General features: G+C 42.5%; 1 long non-coding RNA gene across 1 annotated transcript; it reads left to right on the top strand.

The window, feature by feature from the left end:
* Positions 1–810: 810 nt before the first annotated feature.
* LOC110502522 (uncharacterized) lies at positions 811–11492 on the top strand. Its single transcript, XR_002470338.3, has 4 exons — positions 811–5424; positions 5596–5762; positions 5892–6026; positions 8745–11492. It is a non-coding gene; the product is annotated as an uncharacterized LOC110502522 (long non-coding RNA).
* The last annotated feature ends 15708 nt before the right edge of the window (positions 11493–27200 follow it).

Here is a 27200-nt window from a genome sequence, read left to right on the forward strand (position 1 = left end):
GTGCTTAGGGCTGTTGTACTGTTGGTAGTTGAACCATTGCATCTGTCTGAGGTCTTGAGCGCTCTGGAGCAGGTTTTCATCAAACATATGTCTGTACTTTGCTCTGTTCATCTTTCCCTTGATCCTGACTAGTCTCCCAGTCCCTGCTGCTGAAAAACATCCCCACAGCATGATGCTGCTACCACCATGCTTCACCGTAGGAATGGTGCCAGGTTTCCTCCAGACATGATGCTTGGCATTCAGGCCAAAGAGTTCAATCTTGGTTTCATCAGACCAGTTTAATCTTGTTTCTCTGAGAGTCATTTAGGGGCCTTTTGGCAAACTCCAAGTGGTCTGCCATGTACCTTTTACTGAGGAGTGGCTTCCATCTGGCCACTCTACCATAAATGCCTGATTGGTAGAGTGCTGCAGAGATGGTTGTCCTTCTGAAAGGTTCTCCCATCTCCACAGATGAACTCTGGAGCTATGTCAGAGTGAACATCAGGTTCTTGGTCACCTCCCTGACCAAGGCACTTCTGCCCCGATTGCTCAGTTTGGCCGAGTGGCCAGCTCTAGGAAGAGTCTTGGTGGTTCCAATCTTCTTCCATTTAAGAATGATGGAGGCCACTGTGTTCTTGGAGACCTTCAATGCTGCAGACATTTTTTAGTACCCTTCCCCAGATCTGTACCCTTCCCCCCAAATGGTGGACTGTAGCCTGCCAAGCGCACGCTGGGTCAGAATGATAAGGAGCCACCCAATGAGAGTCGGTCCATCTCACTGATTATTTTTCAACTATGCTTTCTACAGACAGTGAACTGTTTTACATTTTCAGACATGGCTGAATCGGGAGAAAGCGAAGATAAAATCAAATTTCTAAGTACGGTAAGTAGGTTAATGCTAATGAGAATTTAACACAAGTGGTTGCATTGGCGGGAGAGTAAGGTTGTGTGCCGCATACACTATGTTGGGTATCGATACGGTAGCCAGAAAAATAACCATTTACAGTAGGCTACCGTAAAATAATCACTGGTACTTTCGGCCACAATGGTCAGGGGTATGATAACACTTTTACTTCTTCACCCTTTCCCACTGTCACACACTCTTTTGAAAGTTACTTATAAAGAATTACAAAAGCCAAACCTTCGTTTTCATGATAGAGAGTTGAGTACACTATGAAACTGTTTAATTGTTTGTCTATTTGAAAGTTATTAGACTGTGTTGAATGGCTATTACTTGTTTTTAAAGGTCCAATGCAGAGATTTTTTCTCTCAAAATCACATTTTTGGGTAACAATTAAGTACCTTACTGTGATTGTTTTAAATTAAAATGGTCACAAATCTACTAAAAAAGTTTCTTAACATTCCTCAATAAATAATTTTGCTAGGACTGTCTGGGAGTGGTTTGAGTGGGAAGGGGGAAACAAAAAACTAGCTGTTATTAGCAGAGAGGTTTGAAACTCTATTTGTTATTGTTTTATTAACTAATTTAATGCCCGTTTATGTCATCCCATCAATACAGGCTGACATTTTAGGCGTTTTTTCAAACAGCTCTCCCTTCAAACAGTTCTCCTAACCTCCTAGTGTGGAAATATATATTAAACACAGGGAATCATGTTTTTGACTGCACTGAGCCTTTAAAACTTACTATTTTTACGATACCATGACATGTTTTTATTTTGCTAAGAAAAGACAGTAAATTACAGAATGTCACTCTCTCTATTGCTCTCCTCTCATTTGAGTGAATAACAACCATTTATCCCTTTTCTTTAGTCACTCTTGCAAATTACTTGCTGACTTTTCTTACAAACTCTAAATAAACATTAGCCTACTACTGTAGAAATGTTAGGTTTTTTTTCTGTGTTTAAATATATTATCTCTACTGAGATAACGGAGGCCTATCATTCTCTATGGTTGTGAGTCATCCTCTCACTGTAACGGGTGTCGTCGTCGGATGAAGAGGAATCGGACCGAAGCGCATTACTCATTACTTTTTATTTAAACTGAACACTAAACAAAAATAACAACGTGAATAACCGAAACACTCCAGTCAGATGCAAAACACTAAACAGAAAACAACTACCCACAAACACCATGTAGGAAAAAGCTACTTAAGTAGGGTTCCCAATCAGAGACAACGATAGACCGCTGTCCCTGATTGAGAACCATACCCAGCCAAAACAAAGAAATACAAAACCATAGAAAAAAGAACATAGAATGCCCACCCAAATCACACCCTGACCAAACCAAAATAGAGACATAAAAAGCTCTAAGGTCAGGGCGTGACACTCATGGCTTGGTATCTCAGCCATTTGATAAAGACATGTCACTGGTGGAGTGTTGGCTGATGCTGTGTGAGACAGTCACGTGCTTAGATGGACTATTTAGGGCCGTGGTGACAGGTACTGCTTCAGGCATTTTGGTCTCTCAGCCCAAGCTGGAAATCTCTGAAACTAAGTTTGCAGTTAATTTTGCTGTGGCCCTTATCTCTGCTTGCAAAGAACTTGAGATGGGCTAAGTCAATCCCCCTGCCCTGCCCTGACCTGACTCTACAATGCAAGATTAAGCTCAGTAACAATTCAAAACCTTTCAAATCTCATGGGATATTGACAATTTTAAATGTATGGCCTGAGTGGAAATGACATTCTTCACCCCAGCCAGCTCTTCACCCCAGCCAGCCCTATTCCTTACTCAGTTTGGTCCCTAAGTGGTTCTACTGTGCAGTGTGACTCATAAAGTCCAGAGGCTGCTCATAGTAGGGTGGAATGGAGGTTGAGGCAGGGATCAGACACCACAGTGGCATCATGCCCTGGGCACTGAGAGGAGTTCCAGCCTGGCTGCTTTCCTTATATGGCTGTGACCTGACTCCCTTGGTGTGCACTTTTTAAAGGAATCTTTGCTACAATGTTGAAGTAGTATCTAAGCAGTGTTCATTTTGGCATTCTTTTTTAAATTGAGTCTAGACTTAGTCATTTTGATTAAAATTTAATAGAGTCACATTTTTGCCATTTGAATAATGATTTTGTGTAGTTATTGTCAAAATTATGAAAACAGTTGGTCTTTTAGTCAACCAAATGCCCTTTCATTTTAGTCACATCAAATTTGTATTGCCTCATTAACTTATACTGAACAAAAATATAAACGCAATGTAACAATTTCAAACTTACAGTTCACATAAGGAAATTAGTAAATTGGAAAATAAAAAGAATGGCCCTAATCTATGGATTTCAAATGACTGGGAATACAGATATGCATCTGTTGGTGACAGATATTATACATCATTTTTTGGGGGCGTGGATCAGAAAACCAGTCAGTATCTGGTGTGACCACCATTTGCCTCATGCAACGTGACATATCTCCTTCGCATAGTTGATCAGGCTGTTGATTGTGGCTTGTGCAATGTGGACATTTTCAGCTTCCAGGAATTGTGAAACATAAGGTGATAGTGACGGATGAATGGCACAAAAATGGGCCTGTAAGGGTCCTATGTGTAGTTGGTGTAGGGAGTCAGGCGCAGGACAGAAGATATGAGTAATCAAAGTACTTTACTCAAAAAATATAAATATACAAGGCAACAATGATAGCCCACAAACACGGACCGAATTACAAATAAACAATCACAAACACAACATGGGGAACAGAGGGTTAAATAATAAACAAGTAATTGCTTGAGTGAAGCCAGGGGAGAAAAGACAAAGACAGAACAAATGGAAAATGAAAAGTGGATCGGCGGTGGCTAGAAACCCGGTGACGTCGACCACCGAACACTGCCCAAACGGCGGAAGTTGTGACAGGGCCTCAGGATCTCGTCACGATATCTATGTCATGACTGTCCTGTGAGGATCCAAAGATTAGGACAGTGGATCAGCGGGAGAGGGGGGACACAAACAATATATTTCAACATCCAAATGTTAGAAATGATGAGAGATGGAGTATGGAAAATGTATGTCTATTTTGTGATGTCATTAATATTAATATAAAGATGATATAATGAAAATATTGTAACTTGAAGAGCTTTTACACTGCGTATATCAGGTTTACATCCTTTATGTTGTGTAGAAAATATCAAGGCTAAACAGAATGTTTTTGTGACAATAGGATTGTGATTTTAGTTACTTAACGAGATCATAGTAATTATGATCCCTCGCCTCATAACTAGCCACACCCCATGGAGCTCAGAGAGCATGACAGCATGACATTTTTACCAGAGGGTATAAAAGATTGAGTTAAATGTGAACGTATCAGACTAAAAGGACCACAAGCTGCAGCTAGGTCTACATTAGTCACGATCCTGAAACGCCACACGAGGTCGGTGAAGCCCAGCCATGCCCGCTCTCTCTAGAGGCTGGAGATACTGCGTGTTGCGTAAGTCTGTCACATCTCTTTCTCATACCCCTCATACACGCCCCATAAGATGCAGCCATGTGCAGTCATGTGTATCTGTGTTTGTAAAATATGCGCTCACTTGTATTTGGTCCAGTGGAGTGGTAGCGGTAAGAGGAGAGGTAAAACTGTTTGCAAACTGCAAAAATATTCAAAGAATCTAAGTGCAGACAGCATTCCTCCCTCCTCTTACTGCTATTACCATAGCTCCATGCACTTATTGCATGCCGACTGAACTCTAGCTGATTGAGCAGTAGCCATACACGCTGAGGTCAGCCATTCCGGCTCCACCATGTCACCACAGGGAGGTACCTGAGTCTGACTGTGGAGAGAGGCCTTCACCTGATGGACAGGGGGAGGGCCGACGTCAGGTCCATATCCTGCTGCCGACCCTCCAAGGTCAGAGGTCAAATGACAAATTATCTGTTCTTTGTCTACCCCGAACACATAGGCAAAATCTGATACCCAGTGGTATTGATTGGTAAAATGTTGTTGTTGATTAGAATCACATTTCCGCATTAGTCTTTAGGAGAAGCTGAAGTATGGACCAAAGAAGCACATAGATGGTATGGCTGCCACAGTGATCAAGTATGAAGACTCCATGTGCTACGTCCAGCATGTGGAATTTGGTCTGTAGCTCACCTACAAAGCCATCAATGCCAAGTTTGTCTGCCTGGGAGGGGTGCAGCACAAGGTAATATAATGTATTTTTCCAGCACTGATTTCTGCTGAACTTCATTACACCGTAGGCTTACTCAGTATTTGAGTCATTACTTTGACATGTGCTTATTTTCCCATCTTTAATTTGTTGACTTTTGTGTGTACTGTGTACTGTATTGTGTTTTGTTGTCACATTGTCCCATGACCTTTTCTCTTGGTTATTATGCACAGTGAGTGTCACATGGATGACGGTCTGAGCCTGTCCCTTTATCATAGAGAAGAGTCCCACCCAACCAGACTCATCCTCAGCACAGTCCTCTTCTTCACACACTTCATCAAACAGGCCACCACACAGCCCTCTAGGGAACCTGGCTAACTGGGTTCCCCCAGAGGGATTTAGCTGAGGTAACAGTGTGATTGGTTTAGTAAAGAGTGTACAAGATGGAGCCATTGTGTAGTTTGTGAAGATTTGGGCTCAATTAGGAAGGCATGGACAAAAAATTTATACATTTGGAAATGCAGAAATGGTTGATTGAATGTTGTCAATCTTCTCTCAATCTTCTCTCCTGTTTTTAGGAGACTTGATGGTCTTAGTCAGCAGGGGAACGTTCCCTCTTTCAACCTGCCACTAGAGACAGTGGGCATGAGTCTGCAGGATTTGATTGGCTACCTCCAGACACAAGGGGAGGGGCTAAGACCTGAGGCTAGGTAGAAAAGTGTGCGAGCACTGAAGAACAGTGTAGGTAATGGTGATTTATTTAGCCTTGAATCTAATGTCCCCAGAATAGCCACAACAAAATACGTGTTCTGTAGTTGTGTGTTTTTGTTTGAAAATGTGCTGTTTTAACACTTTATATTTCTTTCTCTCTCAGGGGGTCATCAGGTTTGGTCCTTGACTGCATTGACCATTTACACCTGTACAGCAACGCAACTCATTTTGCTAAGCTGCTGGGAAAAGGGAGCAGATGAGTGGGAGAACATCCTCAACTACTTATATGAGCTACCAGGTGAGAATGACCCACTCAGCATAAAATACATGTACTGTAGAGGACAGTAATATATGCACCGTAATTTCTGGACTATTAAGCGCACCTGAATATAAACCGCACCCACTTAATAAAAAAAAAATATGTATTTTGTACATAAATAAGCCGCACATGTCTATAAGCCGCAGGTGCCTACCGGTACATTGAAACAAATGAACTTTACACAGCCTTTAAACGAAATACGGCTTGTAACAAAAATAAATAGGCTTTTAAACGAAACACGGCTTGTTACAAAAATAAATAGGCTTTAACGAAACACGGCTTGTAACAAAAATTTAAAAAATAGTAGTAAACAGTAACCTACCAAGAAAGTCATTGGTCACTGTGTCTTTTTTGACAATGCTCCACGCTGTCAGCAGCTCTATTTCCTTTTCCAACAGCCATATCGATCGCCTTCAACTTGAAAGCAGCATCATATGCATTTCTCCGTGTCTTTGCCATGATGAGGGTGACAAAATGACTACCGTAATCAGAACTATGGGAAGTTTGAGCGTGCTCGATTTACGTCACATTACAGTGCCTTGCGAAAGTATTCGGCCCCCTTGAACTTTGCCACGTTTCAGGCTTCAAACATAAAGATATAAAACTGTATTTTTTTGTGAAGAATCAACAACAAGTGGGACACAATCATGAAGTGGAACGACATTTATTGGATATTTCAAACTTTTTTAACAAATCAAAAACTGAAAAATTGGGCGTGCAAAATTATTCAGCCCCCTTAAGTTAATACTTTGTAGCGCCACCTTTTGCTGCGATTACAGCTGTAAGTCGCTTGGGGTATGTCTCTATCAGTTTTGCACATCGAGAGACTGACATTTTTTCCCATTCCTCCTTGCAAAACAGCTCGAGCTCAGTGAGGTTGGATGGAGAGCATTTGTGAACAGCAGTTTTCAGTTCTTTCCACAGATTCTCGATTGGATTCAGGTCTGGACTTTGACTTGGCCATTCTAACACCTGGATATGTTTATTTTTGAACCATTCCATTGTAGATTTTGCTTTATGTTTTGGAGCATTGTCTTGTTGGAAGATAAATCTCCGTCCCAGTCTCAGGTCTTTTGCAGACTCCATCAGGTCTTCCAGAATGGTCCTGCATTTGGCTCCATCCATCTTCCCATCAATTTTAACCATCTTCCCTGTCCCTGCTGAAGAAAAGCAGGCCCAAACCATGATGCTGCCACCACCATGTTTGACAGTGGGGATGGTGTGTTCAGGGTGATGAGCTGTGTTGCTTTTACGCCAAACATAACGTTTTGCATTGTTGCCAAAAAGTTCAATTTTGGTTTCATCTGACCAGAGCACCTTCTTCCACATGTTTGGTGTGTCTCCCAGGTGGCTTGTGGCAAACTTTAAACGACACTTTTTATGGATATCTTTAAGAAATGGCTTTCTTCTTGCCACTCTTCCATAAAGGCCAGATTTGTTCAATATACGACTGATTGTTGTCCTATGGACAGAGTCTCCCACCTCAGCTGTAGATCTCTGCAGTTCATCCAGAGTGATCATGGGCCTCTTGGCTGCATCTCTGATCAGTCTTCTCCTTGTATGAGCTGAAAGTTTAGAGGGACGGCCAGGTCTTGGTAGATTTGCAGTGGTCTGATACTCCTTCCATTTCAATATTATCGCTTGCACAGTGCTCCTTGGGATGTTTAAAGCTTGGGAAATATTTTTGTATCCAAATCCGGCTTTAAACTTCTTCACAACAGTATCTCGGACCTGCCTGGTGTGTTCCTTGTTCTTCATGATGCTCTATGCGCTTTTGACGGACCTCTGAGACTATCACAGTGCAGGTGCATTTATACGGAGACTTGATTACACACAGGTGGATTGTATTTATCATCATTAGTCATTTAGGTCAACATTGGATCATTCAGAGATCCTCACTGAGCTTCTGGAGAGAGTTTGCTGCACTGAAATTTTTCAGTTTTTGATTTGTTAAAAAAGTTTGAAATATCCAATAAATGTCGTTCCACTTCATGATTGTGTCCCACTTGTTGTTGATTCTTCACAAAAAAATACAGTTTTATATCTTTATGTTTGAAGCCTGAAATGTGCCAAAAGGTCGCAAAGTTCAAGGGGGCCGAATACTTTCGCAAGGCACTGTATGTGACGGTGCTCAGTTTTTTGGCGGCATGAATCTTGTGAAAGCGGGAAAAATCCACAAATTAGCCGCGTCATTGTATAAACCGCAAGGTTCAAAGCGTGGGAAAAAAGTATCGGCTTATAGTCCGGAAATTACGGTATATAAACTCAGCAAAAAAAGAAACGTCCTCTCACTGTGAACTGCGCTTATTTAAAAAAATGTGTATGAACATAACAAGATTCAACAACTGAGACATAAAGTTCTACAGACATGTGACTAACAGAAATGGAATAATGTGTCCCTGAACCAAGGGGGGGTCAAAATCTTTTGATTAACAGTCAGCATCTGGTGTCTGTTAACCAGCTGTATTAAGTACTGAGGTGCATCTCCTCCTCATGGACTGCACCAGATTTGCCAGTTCTTGCTGTCAGATGTTACGACACTCTTTCACCAAGGCACCTGCAAGTTCCCTGACATTTCTGGGGGGAATGGCCCTAGCTCTCACCCTCCAATTCAACAGGTCCCAGACGTGCTCAATGGGATTGAGATCCAGGCTCTTCGCTGGGTCATGGCATAATACTGACATTCCTGTCTTGCAGGAAATCACGCACAGAACGAGCAGTATGGCTGGAGGGTCATGTCAGGGTGAGCCTGCAGGAAGGAGGATGTCTTCCCTGTAACGCACAGCGTTGAGATTGCCTGCAATGACAACAAGCTCAATCCGATGATGGTGTGACACACCGCCCCAGACCATGACGGACCCTCCACCTCCAAATTGATCCGGCTCCAGAGTACAGGCTCGGTATAACGCTCATTCCTTCGACGATAAACACGAATCCAACCATCACCACCGGTGAGACACAACTGCGACCTCGGTGAAGAGCATTTTTTGCCAGTCCTGTCTGGTACAGCAACGGTTTGTTTGTGCCCATAGGCAACGTAGTTGCCGGTGATTTCTGGTGAGGACCTGCCTTACAACAGGCCTACAAGCCCTCAGTCCAGCCTCTCTCAGTCTATTGTGGACAGTCTGAGCACTGATGTAGGGATTGTGCGTTCCTGGTGTAACTCGGGCAGTTGTTGTTGCCATCCTGTACCTGTCCCACAGGTGTGATGTTCGGATGTACCGATCTTGTGCAGGTGTTGTACACCTCCGAACATCACACCTGTGGGACAGGTACAGGATGGCAACAACAAATACACCTCTGCTGTCTTCAACCAGGATCTCAGCGATCATTTCAAGGGCAGGATGGTTAGGATGATATCTATGAGGGTGCCTGTGTTTATGGTTTTGGGGTTGTACCTGGTAGGTTCATTGGTCATTTGTGTGAGATTGAGGGCATCTAGCTTAGATTGTATGACGGCCGGGGTGTTAAGCATGTCCCAGTTTAGGTCACCTAACAGTACGAGCTCTGACGATAGATGGGGGGGGGGGAAATCAATTCACATATGGTGTCCAGGGCACAGCTGTGGGCAGAAGGTGGTCTACAGCTAGCGGCAACGGTGAGAGACTTTTTTCTGGAAAGGTGGATTTTTAAAAATAGAAGCTTGTTTGTTTGGGCACAGACCTGGATAGTAAGACAGAACTCTGCAGGCTATCTGCAGTAGATTGCAACTCCACCCCCTTCGGCTGTTTTATCTTGTCGGAAATTGCTATAGTTAGGGATGGAAATATCAGGGGTTTTGATTTGATTTGATTTGGTGGCCTTCCTAAGACAGGATTCAGACACGGCTAGGACATCTGGGTTGGCAGAGTGTGCTAAAGCAGTGAATAAAACAAAATTAGGGAGAAGGCTTCTAATGTTAACATGCCTGACTGAAACCAAGGCTTTTACGATTACAGAAGTCAACAAATGAGAACGCCTGGGGAATGGGAGTGGAGCTTGGCACTGCAGGGCCTGGATTAACCTCTACATCAACACAGGAACAGACGAGGAGTAGGATAAGGGTACAGATAAAGGCTATAAGAACTGGTCGTCTTGTACGTTCGGAACAGAGAATTAAAAGGAGCAGGTTTTTGGGCGCTGTAGATTAGATTCAAAGCATAATGCACAGATAAAGGTATGGTAGGATGTGAATACAGTGGAGGTAAACCTAGGCATTGAGTGACGATGAGAGAGGTATTGTCTCTAGAGACACCATTTAAACCAGGTGAGGTCACTGCATGTGTGGGAGGTGGAAAAAAGGGTTAGCTAAGGCATATTGAGCAGGGCTGGAGGCTCTACAGTGAAATAAGACAATAATCACTAACCAAAACAGCAATGGACAAGACATATTGACATTAGGAAGAGGCATGCGTAGTCGAGTCATCATGGGGTCTAGTGAGTAGCGAGGCGGGCTGGAGACACGGCGATTCAGACAGCTAGTGGGCCGGGACTAGCAGGCTGGCAAAAGGGCCTTAGGGGGACGTCGAGACGGAAGAGTCTGTTGTAGCCCCCTTGTGCGGTTACGCCGGCAGACCAGTCGTAATGGATTGGTAGGGCTCCGTGTAGTAAAAGGGTCCAGGCCAATTGGCAAAATAGGTATTGTTGCCCAAGAAATTGGCTGATGGACCTCTCCAGCTAACAGTCCGATATGCTCTAGACAGCTAGCTGGCCGCGGCTAGCAGGCTAGCAGATGGGCAGTCAGGGGACGTCACGACGGAGGAGCCTGTTGAAAACCCCTTCGTACAGATTACGCCCAGTATCGGCGGGGCTCTGTAATGGAAGTAAAAGCGGTCCAGGCCAATTCACATATAGATATTATAGCCCAACGAGTGGCTGATGGACCTCTTCAGCTAGCCGGGAGATGGGCCTAGTATAGGCTAGCTCCAGGCTAATTGGTGCTTGCTTCGGGACAGAGACGTTTGCCAGGAGTAGCCACTCGGATAGCAACTTGCTAGCTGCGATGATCCACTTGAAAAGGTTCAGAGCTTGCGGTAGAAATCCGGAGATGTGGAGAAAAAGAAGTCCGATATGCTCTGGGATGAATCGCGCTGTGCAGACAGGCAGGAGTTGTCCAGGCTAAAGGTTAGCTGATGACCGCTAGCAGTGGCTAGCTGACAACTATCTAGCATCTAGTTAGCTGGCTAGCTTCTGTTGGGGGTTCCGGTTCTAAAGTAAAGAAAATAGCAGATCCATACCACATTGGGTGAGGAGGGTTGCAGGAGAGTATGTTGAAGTTGAGATTCAAAAAAATATAAATATATGCGAAGAAAAAAAGATGGGAAGGGACATGACAAGATGAAGACAAAGACGCCTGACTGCTACGCCATCTTTTATAATTTTAAGTTAAATGTATTTGAAAATATCTACATTGGTCAATCCAAAATGTATTTTTTTAAATGTGATGCAAATAAATATACCAAGTCATTTACGGTTTCTATGCATTTAGTTTTCCATGTGTGAAAATTTTACGATGAATTCTGAAAAGCTATCCAAGGATTGTTCCGTTAGGTTGTGTTTCTAGGGAGTGATATTGGTTCTTGTAAGATAAGCCTTGGGTAGAGAATTGATACAGTTCCAAGTCTGGAAGGTTAAAACCACCCTCAGACTTAGGAAGATGTAAAACTTTCCTATTTATTAGATGAAATGCATTTGCCCATATGATGTCTGTTATGACCAATTATATATTTTTTAAAGAATGTCTTCGCTGGGGTAATTGTTATTACCGAAAATAATTACAAAAACGTTGGGAGCCATCACATCAAACTTTATTTGTCACATGCACCGAATACAACAAGTGTAGACCTTACCGTGAAATGCTTACTTACAAGCCCTTAACCAACAGTGGAGTTCAAGAAGTGTTAAGAACATATTTAAAAAATAATAAAAAGTAACACAATAGCATAACACTAACGAGGCTATAAACAGGGGGTACCGGTACCGAGGCAGGTGAAGGGACTATGAATAGATAATTAACAGCGAGAAGCAGCAGTGTACAAAACATATGGGGGGGGGGGGGTCAATGTAATAGTCCGGTGGCCATTTGATTCATTGTTCAGCAGTCTTATGGCTAGGGGGTAGAAGCTGTTAAGAAGCCTTTTGGTTCTAGACTTGGCACTCCGGTACCGCTTGCGGTGCGTTAGCAAAGAAAACAGTCCATGGTTTGGGTGACTGGAGTCTCTGACAATTTTATGGGCTTTCCTCTGACACCGCCTATTATATAGGTTCTGTATTGCAGGAAGCTTGGCCCCAGGGATGTACTGGCTGTATGCACTACCCTTTGTAGCGCCTTACGGTCAGATGCCGAGCAGTTTCCATACCAGGCGGTGATGCAACTGGTCAGGACGCTCTCGTTGGTGCAGCTGTAGAGTTTTTTGATGATCTGGGGACCCATGCCAAATCTTTTCAGTCTCCTGAGGGGGAAAATATTTTGTTGTGCCCTCTTCACAACTGTCTTAGTGTGTTTGGAACATGAAAGATCGTTGGTAGATTGACACGCTCCAAAACAGCCCCATTGATGTTAATACTACTTTTCCTGTAGTCCACAATCAGTTCCTTTGTCTTGTCACATTGAGAGAGGAGAGGTTGTTGTCCTGGCACCACACTGCCAGTCCTCTGACCTCCTCCCTATAGGCTGTCTCGTCAGGCTGTCTCGTCATTGTCGGTGATCAGGCCTACCACTGTTGTGTTGTCAGCAAACTTAATGATAGTGTTGGAGTCGTTTTTGGCCACGCAGCTGTGGGTTATCAGGGAGTACAGGAGGGGACTAAGTACACACCCCTGAGGGGCCCCAGTGTTGAGGATCAGAGTGGTAGATGTGTTGTTGCCTAACCTTACTACCTGGGGGCGGCCCGTCAGGAAGTCCAGGATCCAGTTGCAGATGGAGTTGTTTAGTCCCAGGGTCCTTAGCTTAGTGATGAGCTTCATCGGCACTATGGTGTTGAACGCTGAGCTGTAGTCAATGAACAGCATTCTCACATAGCTGTTTTTTTTGTCCAGGTGGGAATGGGCAGTGTAGAGTGCGATTGAGATTACGTCATCTGTGGATCTGTTGGGAAGGTATGCGAATTGGAGTGGGTCTTGGGTGTCCGAGAGGATGCTGTTGATGTAAGCCATGACCAGCCTTTCAAAGCACTTCAAGGCTACCGATGTGAGTGCTACGGAGCGGTAATCATTTAGGCAGGTTACCTTCGCTTCCTTGTGCACAGGGACTATGATGGTCTGCTTGAAACATGTAGGTATTACAGTGCAGTTAACTTAATTTCCTGTGTTTTACATATATTAACATATATTTCTGCACTATGAGAATACTGGAATGCTATTGTGAAAATGATGATAATGCCCTTTTCGTGTAAGAGCTGATTGAAAAGGCCACCTGCAGTTTCAGCCTATTTTGGTGGGATAGAGTTTTGGCCTGCCTGGTGACATTAGCTAATATACCAATAAGAGATGAAGCCAAGATGGCGTCCCTGTGAGGGAGTGTTTTCTCGCTTGTCAAAGCAACTTTGAGGGTTAGGTGGTTAACAGTCTAATATTGGCTATCAATGTAGTAAGAAACTAACTATAACTTGTTTTAACCACAGGACCAGTTTTAGTTTTTGTCAAGTTGAATGGGAAGCGCATGACAGAAAGAAGAAGATGGAATATCTAAGCCTCACAGAAGATGACAGGAGTAGGTGGCTACGATGAGACAGCACAGCATGGATACACTAGATGCTGCAAACTCAAGCAAGAGAAAAAAATGACCAGGATGAGATCCTTGCAACCTCTTTACCTCAGACCACAAATTTTTAAAAAAGTGAAAGAGGACATTTCCATGTCTGAACTTTTCTCCGAAATCCTCTCCCTGTCTAATAAACAAGGTGTCATGTTATCAAAAGTGTCAATCATAGAGCAGGCTACCGAGGACACATCAAAGATTGATAATTGTTAGAGACTGTCCTTCAGCTTCACAAAGTTGTGAGTGAGAACAAGGAAACAATAACGTTCCTAGAGAATAAGCTGAAGAAACTGCAATCCCAAAATAATGAGCTGTGAGAATGTAGCTGAACTTCAAAGGTACTCTTGCAGGTGCAATCTGAAAAGCCAAGGTGTAAGAGAGGGAGAGGACATTAGGGAAGCCGTCATTAATATCCTTGTGGCTCTGCATCAAAGACAAGCTAAGAGACATGATCGACGTGGTACATTGACTTGGGAAACTAAGATCAGATATACCCCCTCGCAATGTCATCCTGTGCTTCACTATGCACCATTGCAGGGACATCTGAAAAATGGCCTAGGGGAACAAGTTTCTGGACGAGAAGAAGCTCCGCATCCAAAGAGACTCTGATACCGCAGGATCAGACTGCCAGGGAGAGACTGTGGCCACTTATACAGAACGCACGAGAAGAGGGAAAGAAGGCTGGGTTCAAGGGCCCACACGCGTTTATCAAAGGAAGAAAGATTACTGGTTAACTCTGACATGAACCACAGTTGAACTGGGAATACTGCCAAGAGTACATTTAATGTTTGAACTACAATTTATGAACACTTGCCAAGAAAAAAGGGATTTATTATACTGTTAACCACCACTACCTCAGCTGACTGTAGTTTTCTGTCAGAGTAACCCTCAAGGTTAAATGTTTGTTTTATTGTTCACATTGCTACATCTGTCATCTAGTTTTCTATTTTTTTTAATGCAGTAGTTTGTTTTCATTTCTCTCAATATTGTTAGACTGAATGCTAGGGGTTTGAGAGATCTTAGAAAAAGGAAAGCCTTATTTTTATATTGTAAACGCAGTAATGTAGATTTTGTCCTTCAGGAAACACATTTGTGTGAAAGGGATATGAAAACCATTCTGCTGGTGTTTTTGACACTTCTCCACAAGTTTAAAGGTGACATTCTTAAATCCACATCTTCACAGGATGGGAGATGAGTCATAGTAACTGTTAAACTTGACAATGCTATTTCCATCATCTGTAATATGTATGGCCATAACTCACAAAACCCCTTTTTTCCCAATTTACCAGAAAATTACAGGATTTACACAACAAATACTCAGAGGCTTTTCTAATTATTTCAGGGAATTTTAATGAAACGCACGACTGTTGATCGTTTTCGTCCTAGAATGAATCAAAGCTCTAAAAACAGCAATATCAGCATTATGCAAGGATCTCTGATGCCTGGTGTTATTTCAATCCGGATGCAAAGGGTTATACCTGGACCAGCACAACTATGTCACGTAAATCTAGAATAGATTTATTCCTAATTTCCCAGACCTCAGAGAAGCAGTCAATGTCAAATAATTTAGCTGTCAAATAATTTGCACGATATAATACCAACATGCACTTTTTGGACACACAAAAGTGAGGAAATATAGATTCTTAACCCTGATAAAGTTTGGATTAGTATGCCATGTAAATCACTGCATGGCCAATCAGTGTAAACCCAGGGTAGCTATTTGTGGTCCTACAAAACAGCACTAGTCTATTGACAGTGTCCCATCAGGAGGTTAAACAGACTCACATGCATCTCAGGAGCACAGCGGCCCAGCAGGTTGATGAGGGCGGAGTAGAAGGTCCTGATGGTCCTGTTTAATAATCCAAAGGGGTAGGCAAGAGATTGGTCGTGGACAGGCAAAAGGTCAAAACCAGATCTGAGTCAAGGAGGTAAAGAGTGGCAGACAGGCTCGTAGTCAAGGCAGGCTGGTACAACGTCCAGAAACAGGCAAGAGACAAAACCGGGAGGACTAGAAAAAGGAGAATAGCAAAAAGGAGTACAGGGAAAAACACGCTGGTTGACTTACAAGACTAAACATACAAGACGAACTGGCACAGAGAGACAGGAAACACAGGGATAAATACACTGGGGAAAATATGCGACACCTGGAGGGGGTGGAGGCAACATAGGAACAGGTGAAACAGATCAGGGCGTGACAGATTTTACTCATGTTTAAAGGCCAGTTGACATTACTGTATGCCTAATTGAATCAAGCTGAAGAGGGGACAGTCAGAATTACAGTGCAAACAGTATACTATAAATACAATTGAAAAAAGTGTCACATTCGCTGAATACAACAGGTGTAGACTATGTTTATAGTAAATTGCTTGCTTACGAGCATTTTCCAGACAATGCTGTGTTAAAAAGTTACAAATATTAAAAAAACTCCTTTGTCTTGCTGAGGTTGAGGGAGAGGTTGTTGTCCTGGCACAACTCTGCCAGGTCTCTGACCTCCTTGTACGCTGTCTCATCATCATCGGTGATCATGCCTACCACCATTGTGTCGTCGTCAAACTTAATGATGTTGTTGGAGTCATGTGTGGCCACACAGTCGTGGGTGAACAAGGAGAACAGGAGGGAACTAAGCAAAGAGAAATTCCACAAATGTACTTTTAACAAAACACACCTGTTAATTGAAATGAATTCCAGGTAACTGCCTCATGAAACTGGTTGAGAGAATGCCAAGTGTGCAAAGCAAAACTTTGGCGTAAAAGGAACACAGCTGAACACACCATCCCCACTGTCAAACATGGTGGTGGCAGCATCATGGTTTGGGCCTGCTTTTCTTCAGCAGGGACAGGGAAGATGGTTAAAATTGATGGGAAGATGGATGGAGCCAAATACAGGACCATTCTGGAAGAAAACCTGATGGAGTCTGCAAAAGACCTGAGACTGGGACGGAGATTTGTCTTCCAACAAGACAATGATCCAAAACATAAAGCAAAATCTACAATGGAATGGTTCAAAAATAAACATATCCAGGTGTTAGAATGGCCAAGTCAAAGTCCAGACCTGAATCCAATCGAGAATCTGTGGAAAGAACTGAAAACTGCTGTTCACAAATGCTCTCCATCCAACCTCACTGAGCTCGAGCTGTTTTGCAAGGAGGAATGGGAAAAAAATTCAGTCTCTCGATGTGCAAAACTGATAGAGACATACCCAAAGCAACTTACAGCTGTAATCGCAGCAAAAGGTGGCGCTACAAAGTATTAACTTAAGGGGGCTGAATAATTTTGCACACCCAATTTTTCAGTTTTTGATTTGTTAAAAAAGTTTGAAATATCCAATAAATGTCGTTCCACTTCATGATTGTGTCCCACTTGTTGTTGATTCTTCACAAAAAAATACAGTTTTATATCTTTATGTTTGAAGCCTGAAATGTGGCAAAAGGTCGCAAAGTTCAAGGGGGCCGAATACTTTCGCAAGGCACTGTAGATGGGAATTTTTCAAATATAAAGTCAGAGTTGTAGCCACTAAATGTGCCAAAGAGCTGATGCACCTAAATAACCTTAGAGAAAAAGAGTTGATGAGCAAGCTTGACAGTTTTTTAAAGAAAAATACTATCTCAAAAATAGTTTGTATTTAAATCTTTACAACTAGAGTTAGAACAGCTTTACACAGATCTGGCAAAGGGTGCCTTGATTGTGTTAGCTGAGTTGTTGGCTAGCTACAAAAAAAACAGCCACGTCGCAGACCAGGATGTCTTGCTCCCAGACAGACTAAACAACTTCTTTGCTCGCTTTGAGGACAATACGCTGCCACTGACACGGCCCGCTACCAAAACCTGCGGACTCTCCTTCACTGCAGCCGATGTGAGTAAAACATTTAAACGTGTTAACCCTCGCAAGGCTGCAGGCCCAGATGGCATCCCCAGCCGCATCCTCAGAGCATGTGCAGACGAGCTGGCTGGTGTGTTTATGGACATATTCAATCAATCCTTATCCCAGTCTGCTGGTATGAGGGCCACCAGTATGCTTCAAGAGGGCCACCATTGTTCCTGTTCCCATAAATCTAAGGTAACGGAGCTACTACCGCCCCATAGCACTCACTTCCGTCATCATGAAGTGCTTTGAGAGATGAGTCCCGGACCATATCACCACCACCCTATCTGACACTCTAGACCCACTCCAATTTGCTTACCGCCCCAATAGGTCCACAGACGATGCAATCACACTGCATACTGCCCTAACCCATCTGGACAAGCGGAATACCTATGTGAGAATGCTGTTCATCGACTACAGCTCAGCATTTAACACCATAGTACCCTCCAAACTCGTCATCAAGCTCGAGACCCTGGGTCTTGACCCCACCCTGTGCAACTGGGTACTGGACTTCCTGACGGGCCGACCCCAGGTGGTGAGGGTAGGTAACATCCTCAACACTGGGGCCCCACAAGGGTGCGTTCTGAGCCCTCCCCTGTACTCCGTGTTCACCCACGACTGCGTGGCCATATGCGAGCCTCCAACTCAATCATCAAGTTTGCAGATGACACTACAGCGGTAGGCTTGATAACCAACAACGACGAGATGGCCTACAGGGAGGTGAGGGCCCACGGAGTGTGGTGTCAGGAAAATAGCCTCTCACTCAACGTCACCAAAACAAAGGAGATGATTGTGGACTTCAGGAAACAGCAGAGGGAGCACCTCCCTATCCACATCAACGGGACAGTAGTGGAGAGGGTATTAAGTTTGAAGTTCCTCGGCATATACGTCACGGACAAACTGAATTGGTCCACCCACACAGACAGCGTGGTGAAGAAGACGCAGCAGCACCTCTTCAACCTCAGGAGGCTGAAGAAATTCGGATTGTCACCAAAAACACTCACAAACTTTTATAGATGCACAATCGAGAGCATCCTGTCGGGCTATATCACCGCCTGGTACGGCAACTGCACTGCCCTCAACCACAAGGCTCTCCAGAGGGTGTTGCGGTCTGCACAACACATCACTGGGGGCAAACTACCTGCCCTCCAGGATACCTACACCACCCGATGTTACAGGAAGGCCATAAAGATCATCAAGGACATCAACCACCCGAGCCACTGCCTGTTCACCCCGCTATCATCCAGAAGGCGAGGTCAGTACAGGTGCATCAAAGCAGGGACCGAGAGACTGAAAAACACTTCTATCTCAAGGCCATCAGACTGTTAAACAGCCACCACTAACATTGAGTGGCTGCTGCCAACATACTGACTCAACTCCAGCCACTTTAATAATGGAAACATTTTTTACATCAATGTATCACTAGCCACTTTAAACAATGCCACTTACCCTACTGTTTTGTCTTTCGCTATGCCGGATTAAGTGATATGCTATTCTATAAAATCCTTTCTCCGTAATGAATATTACCTGATGGAGCTAATCAAGTAAATGTAATTAACTAGAGTTGGGGCACCATGAAATAATATTTATAGAGCTGTTATCTTCCGAATAAACTCTTGACGCTACCCATCCCTTAAGCGGGATAATTGTCATCAGCAACCGCTGAATAGCATAGCGCCTCAGTCAAATAATATTACAAAAAATATTCATATTCATGAAATCACAAGTGCAATATTGCAAAACAACAGCGTAGCCTTTTGTTAATCCACCTGTCGTCTCAGATTTCGAAATTATTTTTTACAGTGAAAGCAATCCAAGCGTTTGTAAGTTTATCGATCGCATGACAAACATTAAGTACACTTAGCATCAGGTCGCTTGGTCACAAATCAGAAGAGCAATCAAATTAATCGTTTACCTTTGATGATCTTCGGATGTTTTCACTCACAAGACTCTCAGTTTCACAACAAATGTTCCTTTTGTTCCATAAATATTATTTTTATATCCAAAATACCTCCGTTTGTTTGGTGCATTATGTTCAGAAATCCACAGGAAAGAGCGGTCACGACAACGCAGACAAATTCCAAATAATATCCGTATAGTCCACAGTAACATGTCAAACATTTTTTATAATCAATCATCAGGTTGTTTTTAAAATATATAATCAATAATATATCAACCGTAAATGTCTTTCACAGTAGGAGAGGGAAAAGCAATACCTATCCAAACTCTTGTGTGAGCAAAACTCATGTGACCACTTGACGCGATGTTATCGTTCTGGCTCATTTTTCAAAATAAAAGCCTGAAACTGTCTGAAGACTGACACCTTGAGGAAGCGATAGGAAAATCTGGTTGATATCCCTTTAAATGGAGCAATAGGAGGATATGGAACATGGAGTTTTCAAAATAAAAGCCACTTCCTGGTTTGATTTTTCTCAGGGTTTCGCCTGCAATATCAGTTCTGTTATACTCACAAACAATAGTTTGACAGTTTTGGAAACTTTAGTGTTTTCTATCCTAATCTGTCAATTATGTGCATATTCTAGCATCTGGTCCTGAGAAATAGGTTGTTTACTTTGGGAATGTTATTTATCCAAACATAAAAATAGTGCCCCCTAGCTTCAAGAGGTTAAAGACGTAGTAATATTTTATATCAATAGCAGTCAATATTATTCGTCACCTTAATTCAGTCTCATCTGAAAGTTGTAAATTCTTGGTTATCTTCACGAACCCTGGCTAACAAGTTGAATCAGCAATACAAAATTGGGTTTAATTATTTATTTACTATATACCTAACTAATCACGCAGAATTACATATACAAAGAATGAATCATACCTTGATTACGTCACAAAGGAAAACGTCCCTGGCGGAGAGAACATATGACAGCTGGTTACACAAAAGAAAAGGGGCTGGGTTTGAGTGAAAGAGCGGGAAGACTGAGGGACAAAGGGAGAAGCTGTGCTATCGTAAATACAGTATCTTATGCATTCTAAATTACCGCTCGTTTGGAAAAGGAAAATGCAGTAAATATTTACTCTGAGCTGCGCTTCGGTAGGTTGGTGGTAGATGGAAGGCCGTGTTGCCAAACCGAGTCCTTTGTCCTTTGAAGAATGTCTCTGGCGGTCAATTGGATACGTTGTAGTAACGTCGTTGTGTGATAGACGGGATACTCTGTCTGTTCCTTCCTAATCCTCGTTTGCAGCTGCTGTTGCTAACTCAACAGCTAGGAGGTATCACTTCTGTAGTGAATAAGAGTTCAAAGTTCATACCATTCGCAACCAAAGCTCACGCTGAGGTTGATTTAGTTCTGTAGTTGACATGTTAGTCCTTTTAACGCAGAGGCTGCAGACCTCATGTACCTGGAACAGGGCTTATATAGTGGATGGAGAAGGGCGTGTTTCACAGTCTACAGCCATGTCTCTTTACAGGGGCGGGTCACTGATTGAGCAGAGCCCTAACCTTATGAAAACCCAAATCTCTCATTTGGAAGCTAAAATTACATTTAATCTTTTCACCAATAATTTTATTTTCAAACATTTAAATTGGACAACCATTCCATGTGAATCTGATAAACTCTACAGTGGAAAGTCTACAGAGTTATGTCCTCCTATCATTAAGGAGAATGTCTCAGATGACAACCAAAACAGACATCATATTCATTAAGTACCACCGCATATGTTCAATTGGTCGGATTACCAGAATATAGTTCATTTCCCCCCACCTTCTGATGTTCCCAGAATCTCTATGTTAATCAAGGGGTTTTTGAATTTCAAATCAGTAGGGTAGAGAGGAAAAAGGGGGGGAAGAGGTATTTATGACTGTCATAAACCTACCCCAGGCCAACGTCATGACACTACATTCTCATCTCATTTGCATACTGTACTCTGTACCATCTACTGCATCTTGCCTATGCCGTTCTGTACCATCACTCATTCATATACAGTGGGGCAAAAAAGTATCCAGACTAAATAATTTATGTTTGTAAATGATATGACAATGGTGGTAACTGTTTGGTTTGTTATCAAAAATCACAATGTTTTGTTTGGAGTGATTTCAATTGGTTTCAGAATAGTAGATCCTGCTTGTGACCAGCATGTGAGGCAATATGTGAGAAGATAACAACATGCATATAAAGTTTGGCGGCCTCCAGAGAAAGGAAAGGTCTTATAAACAAAGTTGTATAATCCAAACTTGACTGTTAACAACTACAGTGCCTTGCAAAAGTATTCATCCCCCTTGGTGTTTTTCCGATTTTGTTGCATTACTACCAGTAATTTTAAATTAGATTTTTATTTGGATTTCATGTAATGGACATACACGAAATAGGTGAAATGAAGAAAAAGAACCACCACTTTTCCCAAAAAATGGAAAAGTGGTGCGTGCATATGTGTTCACCCTTTTGCTACAAAGCCCCTAAATAAGATCTGGTGCAATCAACTACCTTCATAAGTCACATAAGTAGTTAGATTCCACACAGATGGACTTTATTTAAGTGTCACATGATCTGATCTCAGTGTATATACATACACCTGTTCTGAAGGGCCCCAGAGTCTGCAACACCACTAAGTAAGGGGCACCACCAAGCAAGTTGCACCATGAAGACCAAGGAGCTCCCCAAACAGGTCAGGATAAAGTTTTGGAAAAGTACAGATCAGGGTTGGGTTATAAAAAAATATCAAACTTTGAACATCCCACGGAGCACCATTAAATTCATTATTAAAAAATGGAAAGAATATGGAATCACAACAAACCTGCCAGGAGAGGGCTGCCCAACAAAACTCATGGACCAGACAAGGAGGACATTAATCAGAGAGGCAACAAAGAGACCAAAGATAACCCTGAAGGAGCTGCAAAGCTCCACTGTGGAGGTTGGAGTATCTGTCCATAGAATCACTAAGCTGTACACTCCACAGAGCTGGACGTTACAGAAGGGTGGCCAGAAAAAAAGTCATTGCTTCAAGAAAAGAATAAGAAAACATGTTTGGTGCTTGCCTTAAGTCATGTGGGAGACTCCCCAAACATATGGAAGAAGGTACTCTGGTCAGATGAGACTAAAAGTGAGCTTTTTGGCTATCAAGGAAAATGTCTGGCGCAAACCCAACACCTCTCATCACCTGAGAAAACCATCTCCCTAGTGATGGCAGCATCATGCTGTGGTATGTTTTCATCGGTTTTGCATTGAAGAATGGGCAAACAACTCAGTGGCTAGATGTGCCAAGTGTACATAAACACCCCAAGAGACTTGCAGCTGTAATTGTTGCAAAAGGTGGCACTTTAAAGTATTGACTCAGTGGTAAATCAAATGATACAAACCCCCCCAAAAAAATAAATTTTAATTCCAGGTTATAAGGCAAAAAAAAAGGAAAAATGCCATGGGGGGTGAATACTTTTGCAAGCCACTGTACTCTTTGCCAGAATTCTGCCAACCTTCACAAGATCATAATATATGCAAATATGTTCCCCTTTGTGTTTTACACCTTCAGCAGAGGAATGACATTTCTGAGTGCATGCCATTCAGTTTCACTAGCATATAGTACGTTCTATGGATGGTCTAAAACTGCAATAATTTGAACATGACTGGGCGTTCAAGCATATCTTCATCCATTTATCGTCATCAACAGTTTCTACCAGGTCTTTCTCAAATTTTTGTTTTACATGTTTTGTGTCATCGGGAAAAGCCTCTATTAACCAACCCTTGATACAGTTTGGAAATCAACTTTGAGCTTTGTCAGACTGCCATTAAATAGCATCTAGTTTGTCCAGTGTTTTCTGCACAGAGGAATAAAGTGTTGTTTTTTCAAAAATGCACTTCACCTCTGTCACAGACTGGTCTTTCCTGGTTGCCTGACTCCTTGAAATGACCATTACTCCTAGATCCCAGACTGTAGCATTAAGCTTAAGGTTACGAATTCCAACTTTTTGGATATAATGTTAATGTGTTAGAGAAAAACCCCACTGAATGATTCAGAAGGTGAATAACCATATTTGTCTTTGTAAATGGTATTTTATAACATAAGGAAGTGAAATTTCACACACTGAGCAAAGTGGGTGGACATCCTAGAATGTGTGGTGATTTTCCTCAGAGGTCATTCAGGCAAAAGGTCAGATGACAAAAGTAAAGGCTGATTCACTTTTTCAGCAAGGTTTGTAAATGTAAAACCCCTTTGTATTCTCCAGTCCAACAACTGAGATGGGCATGTACTGTAGGAGGATATGAATGAACAGTTTGCAATCTATTGTCCTGCTTGATTTTGCCCTGGCTATTATTCATTTCTTTATGACCACACACTGATGTAGGCTAATCGTTTTGTTGGGAGGTTGCCATGGGCAACACCAGTAAGTGAAAGCTACTGTGGCACCGGAATTGATTTAGCCATTTTGGAAATCCATGTGGGTGTGTTGATTTCCATCAGACCATTAATTACGCCTCCCACGCTCCCTCTATGTAGACGGAGAATAAAAGAGCATAAGGCCCTCTGACGGGACCACTAATTCAGACAGCAGCCAGTCTCTCTGCACTCTCTACGCACAAAGATATAAACTGAGACATGGCAACAAATACAGCACAACTATCACTGTTCCTTTGGAAATGACTCAAAGCAGAAAACGAGGGAAAACAGGATACATTTACCAAAACACAGTGATAAAGTGATATGAATAGCCCATATTGGTGTGCTGACAAAAATAAATAGTGTGTTAGGTCTATTGGGTTAGATTTTTCTAAAAGCATTGTGATTCAGTCATTTCTATCATACCCTCTGGTGGAACAGTACCTACAGTAAAGAACCATCGCCTCTACTTTCTGTCCACCGCAGCCAGCTCCCACGGCAATGGGTGTCATGGCTCCAAATAAGGAGAAGGAGATAGGGACCAGGTGTTGGTTATTAATATATTACAATAATAACATGTTAGCAGATTTTTTTGTCTTAACTGTCTATGCATTTTAAAAGGGGCATTTAACCCAACTTGACTTCAAATATGCCCCTGTGCCCTGAAACTTTACATTCTCATCATATTTCATTTTATATTCCTCTTTTTCCCTCCATCCCTCTCTTGTCCTCCTTCCATTTTCAGCCTGTTCTACATACTGGGAACTCTTGTCAGACAGGATATCTCTGTTTGGTAAGGATGGTGTTAAGTTAACATAGAGCTTATTGACTCAAGATTTGTTTAAATCTTGTTACTCTGCTTATATTTTCATTGCTACTGTTTATGTTCATCTGTCTGCATACATAGATACATAGCCTATGTGTCTCCACATGCCTAAGCCACAGATCCTATCAGCTGTCTGTGAGATTATGATTATGATCCTTATGATTGTGATTTCCCCTGTGTTTCCCCAGCGGTCTTCTCATACTAGTCCAGTCTCTGGATGCCAGGTAGATAACACGGTCTCACCGTTACCCAGATTGGCAGAGCTGTTGTAACTCAGGAACTGATACTTTAATGTTCTGATTTCTTTTGGTATCACTTTTGTTCCCATGGCTCACAAGACTGCCATCTCAATGGAAATAAATTAACTTGTTGAGTGTAGGGGGCAGTATTTTCGTTTTTGGCTAAAAAACGTACCCATTTGAAACTCCCTATTTCTCAAGCCCAGAAACTAGAATATGCATATAATTGTCAGATTAGGATAGAAAACACTATAAAGTTTCCAAAACTGTCAAAATATTGTCTGTGAACTGATATTGCTGGCGAAAACCTGAGGAAAATCCAATAAGGAGGTGCTGTTTTTCCTGAAAGCTCTCTGTTCCATTGGATGCCCTGCCTCCATTTAAAGGGATATCAACCAGATTCCTTTTCCTATGGCTTCCTCAAGGTGTGAACAGTCTTTAGACATAGTTTCAGGCTTAATTTTGAAAAATGAGTGAGAAAGAACCCATCGCGTCAGTGGATGGCAGAGTTTTTCATGAGCAACAGCCATTTTCTCTCTCTCTCCTATGGAAGGAGCTACATTCCGGTTGATCGATCATATATTGTAAAAACAACCTGAGGATTGATTATAAAAAACATTTGACATGTTTCTACGACCATTAAGGATACTATTTGGAATTTTCGTCTGTGATGTCGTGACCGCTCGAGCCTGTGGAATTCTGAACATAACGTGCCAAAACCAATTTTGGGATATAAAAATCATCTTTATGGAACATTTATTGTGTAACTGGGAGTCTCGTGAGTACAAACATCTGAAGATCATCAAAGGTAAGCAATTTAATTTATTGCTTTTCTGACTTTCGTGACCAATCTACTTGACTGCTAGCTGTTTGTTTTATTTTCTCTACTGAGAGAGATGTTCTTACATAAACTCTTGGTATGCTTTCACTGAAAAGCTTTATTGAAATCTGACACGCCAGGTGGATTAACAACAAGCTAAGCTGTGTTTTGCTACAGTGCACTTGTGATTTCATGAATATGAATATTTTCTTGTAATATTTTTTGACCGTTGCGCTATGCTAATTAGTGTAGTTCTTACTTCAATTCTCCCGGATCCGGGATTGGTAGTTCTAAGAGGTCACAATGTCCAAAGAAGGGCCAGAAGAATACAGAATGGTGTCGTCTGCGTAGAGGTGGATTAGAGAATCATCAGCAGCAAAAGCGACATAATTGATGTATACAGAGAAGAGAGTCGGCCCGAGAATTGAACCCTGTGGCACCCCCATAGAGACTGCCAGAGGTCCGGGCAACAGGCCCTCCGATTTGACACACTGAGCTCTATCAGAGAAGTAGTTGGTGAACCAGGTGAGGCAATCATTTGAGAAACCAAGGCTGTTGAGTCTGCCAATAAGAATGTGGTGATTGACAGAGTCGAAAGCTTTGGCCATGTCGATGAATACAGCTGCACAGTAATGTCTCTTATCGATGGCGGTTATAATATCGTTAAGGACCTTGAGCGTGGCTGAGGTGCACCCATGACCAGCTCGGAAACCAGATTGCATAGCGGAGAAGGTACGATGTGATTCAAAATGGTCAGTAATCTGTTTGCTAACTTGGCTTTCGAAGACCTTAAAGATGCAGGGTAGAATAGATATTGGTCTGTAGCAGTTTGGATCTAGAGTGTCTCCCCCTTTGAAGAGGGGGATGACCGCGGCAGCTTTCCAATCTTTGGGAACGAAAGAGAGGTTGAACAGGCTAGTAATAGGGGTTGCAACAATTTTGGCAGATCATTTTAGAAAGAGAGGGTCCAGATTGTCTAGCCTGGATAATTTGTAGGGGTCCAGATTTTGCAGCTCTTACAGAACATCAGCTATCTGGGTATGGGTGAAGGAAAAATGGTGGGGGCTTGGGCAGGTTGCTGTGGAGGGTGCCGGGCAGTTGACCGGGGTAGGGGTAGCCAGGTGGAAAGCATGGCCAGCCGTAGAGAAATGCATTTTGAAATTCTCAATTATGGTGGATTTGTCGGTTGTAACAGTGTTTCCTAGCCTCAGAGCATTTGGTAGCAGGGAGGAGGTGCTCTTATTCTCCATGGACTTTACAGTGTCCCAGAACTTTTTTGAGTTTGTAATGCAGGATGCAAATTCCTGTTTAAAAAAGCTAGCCTTAGTTTTCCTAACTACCTG

The sequence above is a fragment of the Oncorhynchus mykiss genome, chromosome 23 (assembly GCF_057628025.1).
Source record: "Oncorhynchus mykiss isolate SJ-2025 chromosome 23, ASM5762802v1, whole genome shotgun sequence".
Classification (NCBI taxonomy): domain Eukaryota; kingdom Metazoa; phylum Chordata; class Actinopteri; order Salmoniformes; family Salmonidae; genus Oncorhynchus; species Oncorhynchus mykiss.